Source organism: Lissotriton vulgaris, chromosome 3_1, assembly GCF_964263255.1.
Source record: "Lissotriton vulgaris chromosome 3_1, aLisVul1.2, whole genome shotgun sequence".
NCBI classification, from domain to species: Eukaryota; Metazoa; Chordata; class Amphibia; order Caudata; family Salamandridae; genus Lissotriton; species Lissotriton vulgaris.
In genome coordinates this window covers 25,765,132-25,768,981 of record NC_141689.1, presented here as the reverse complement: position 1 = coordinate 25,768,981, position 3,850 = coordinate 25,765,132, and positions in this window count along the sequence as shown.

Genomic DNA, 3,850 nt, shown 5'->3' with positions numbered 1-3,850 from the left:
CCTGACACCGGTCCACAGACTATCCTCATTACCCAAATCCTCTATCCAAGTTATTATAGGAATGGGCAGGGAACATCCTCCCATCAGACTCCCTAGACCTCCGGCACACCTAACCTCTCTGACCAGAGCTCAACCCAACAAGGCGCCACCCGTTGAACACCCCAGCATCAGATGCATGCTCATCAACAGCAGATCCGCCTCCAAACATGCAACAGAATTATCAGAAGCTATCCTCTCACACGATATTGATGTAGCCTTCATCACAGAAACCTGGCTCAACTCCCTGTCAGCCCCCATCATGGACATGCTTGTTCCACCGGGATTTTCAATCACTCACAAAGATCGACATAAGCAGAGAGGTGGAGGCGTAGCTATCATTCATAAGACCACCCTCGATATCACGGAAAGCGCACCCTACCTATACAGCTCCTTTGAATGCCTCTCTATCAACATCAAATCCGAAGTAAAGAGCTCAACACTTTGCCATCTCCTATATCACCCTCCAGGCAATTCAAAGGAATTCGAAATGCAACTATCTGACCTAATCACCCTATGCGCGCTCAACAACGCCAATTACATGATCCTGGGCAATCTCAACATTTGATGGAATGATACTAATAACCCGCTCATTCAATCCCTCAAAAACCTTCTGATAGAAAACAACCTGACACAACATTGCTCTGAAGAAAATCACTATAGAGGAGCGATACTCGACGCAATCATTGCGGACAATCACACAGTCACCATCGACTACATCATTCCAGTAGACTGGTCAGACCACCACTTAATTCTTTTCCGCATCAACCAACCTACGCCATCTCGACTCATAAAACAAGCTCCCCCCAAATGGATAAGGAATATTGCCCAAGTCCCGCAGACCATCCTAGAAGAGGAACTAAGCATTCTCCTCCCGAACTCAACGGAGCAACTCTCAACCGCTGACCTCACCTCTCTCTACCACTCCAACATGTCGACCATCCTCGACCGCCTGGCGCCCCTGAAACTAAAAAAAAACAGAAACATTCCATCGAGATCATGGTTCACCACGGACATCAATGACGAAAGAAGACTTCTCAGATCCCTTGAAATAATCTGGAGGTCCAACCCATCCTCTCTTCACCGCTCACAACTCAAGTCGGCACGCAGAAACTACAACAATCTCATCAAGGACAAAAAATCTTCCTTCTTCTGCTCCGCTCTAGAAAACGCAAAGAACCCTTCAACATCATCAGAAGTCAAACATCCAAACCCATCAAATCCGTTTCAGTGTCCTCTAAAAACCAATGCGACAACTTTGACAACTTTTTAACGATAAAATCATCAAGATTGATCTCTCTTTCAGCACAATCCCTTCATTTCCAAGCGAGACCAATACCCCAGTACTGTCTGACAGCACCTTACTGATCCCACCCACCCAATGGTCGGTCTTATTATTATTATTATAGAGGCTTTTGTAGCGCGCTCTGTTACTAAAAAGTATAGTATCCTGGCGCGAGAGAAAAGGGAGACAGATCATATTACATGCGGAGTTAGAGAGACATCCATTAGGCAGTGATGTTAAAAAGGTGGGTTTTTAGGCCTGAACGTCATGATGGATGGGGATGTTCTCAAATGAAGCGGAAGGGTATTCCAAGCTCTCGCTGCTCTGACAGAGATCGATTGGCCGCCGAGCCTGCTATATTTAAACTTTGGCACAGTCATTTGGTGGAGGTTGCTTGATCTAAGAGGGCGATTGGGAACATAAAGGGAAAATCTTTTTCTCAGATAAGCTGGACCCGTTTGATGAAGTGCTCGGTATGCTAGCACGAGGATCTTAAATAAGATCCTTTGAGCAACTGGAAGCCAGTGAAGATCTCTGAGGGGTTGACGGACACTAGATCTTCTGGGTATGTTGAACAGCAGCCTAACCGCGGCATTTTGAATAACCTGGAGGCGGTGGATCAAATAGGCTGGGAGTCCGCAGTAGAGGGCATTCGCATAATCCAATCTGGATAGTATGAGAGCGCGAATGACCGTCTCCTTGGCCTCTCTCGGGAGCAGAGGGAGAAATCTGCGCAGGGTTTTGAGGGTGGAAAAGCAGATTCCAGTAAGTTTTTTCAGTTGGTCCTCAAATCTGAGATTGTTATTAAACCAGACTCCTAAATTTTTTGCAGGTCCACCAATGGATTTGGGACATGGGAGATCGGTGGGCCAGAGGGAGTCACTAAAGTTATCTGGAAAGGAGCCATACAGCAAGATTTCCGATTTACTCTCATTGCATTTGAGCTGGGCACATGTCAGCCAGCGGAAAACCGATGATAAACAGAATTGGACCCTCGACGTGTCCGAGTTGTTTTTGGGCCAGGTAAACAGAAGCTGAGTATCATCGGCATAAGCCATAATTTTGGCTCCTAGCTGTTCCGCAAGATAAATGAGGGGGGGTCATATATTAAAAAGCAGGGGGCTTAGAGTGGACCCCTGTGGGACACCAGTAGAGAGTTTTTTGGGAGAGGAGGAGAAAGGTGGCATCCACACTTGCTGGGACCTGTTATCCAAGAAAGATGATAACCAGCCAAGAGCGGAGACAGTTATGCCTATGGCTGCTAGTCTGGTGAGTAAGAGGGAGTGAGGGACCGTATCGAAGGCGGCAGAGAGATCCAATAAAATCAGAGCCGCTCTGCCACCTCCCTCCAGACATTCCCGAATGGCCTCAGAAACCTCGACTAGAGCCGTCTCTGTGCTAAAAGCAGCTCTGAAGCCTGATTGCGCAGGGTGAAGAGCTTGAGAGCTTTCCACAAATTTGTCTAGCTGTGTGAATGCAACTTTTTCACATATCTTTGCCAGGGCCGGCAGTAATGATATGGGCCGGAAATTAGCAGGGGCCTTCGGGTCTAGGCCATTTTTTTTAAGAAGTGGAAGCAGTTTGGCCTGCTTCCAGCATGCCGGAACAGTGGCGGTGGAGAGAGAGAGGTTGACAATATGTGTCACCTCTTGGCCGACTGTATTAGCCAGGCCCGCAAGGACTCTGGCCGGGCAGGGGTCAGCGGGGGATCCTGATTGTAAAGTAGCAAGAATTTTAACAACCTCTGTTGTATCCACTGGAGTGAAGAGGGTAAACTGGTCCGCAGAGATGGGCATAGTGGGGGAAGGAATAGTCATTGAAGCTGGAAAATTGTTACATACAGTAAGCAAGTCATCTTGGACAGAGAGTTCTTCACACCATTTTTCCGAAGAGGCTAGAAGAGGTTGAGTGGCACAAGGGGAAACAAAACTTTTAACAATAACAAAGATTTCCCTGCTACTGTTGTTGGCCTTGGTTATGCGTCCGTTGTAGTATAAACTTTTTGCTGATTTAATTGCTGCATAGTACCTCTTTTGAGCCGTTCTTAGTTCTTTCTTGGCCTCAGGGAGATAGGCTTGTCTCCAACGTCTTTCAAGTTTTTTACAACCTGATTTAAGATCGCGGAGAGTATTAGAGAACCACGGCTTAGAAGGGGTGGAGCGCACTCTACAGACACAACCTATTTTAGTTGAAGAAGCAACGCCGCCTTCAATCCATGAGTTGAATGAGCTAACGGCTGACTCAATTTCGGAGGGAAGTGTGGGGCGAGAGGTGTCAAGCTGATCACAGAGCATAGCTATGTTAATTTTCTGTGTGTGAGCAGCAGAGTGATTGGACTCAGCGGGGCAGGACAGGGGCCAGGTGAACCTTATCAGCATATGGTCAGACCAATTTACTATCTCAGGGTCAGACATATTTATGTCGAAGTTGGTACATAATAGGTCGAGAACGTGACCCCCTGAATGGGTGGGAGCTTTAATCCACTGTTTTAGCTGGGCCATCGCCAGAGCATCGTTTAGCCGAACTGTG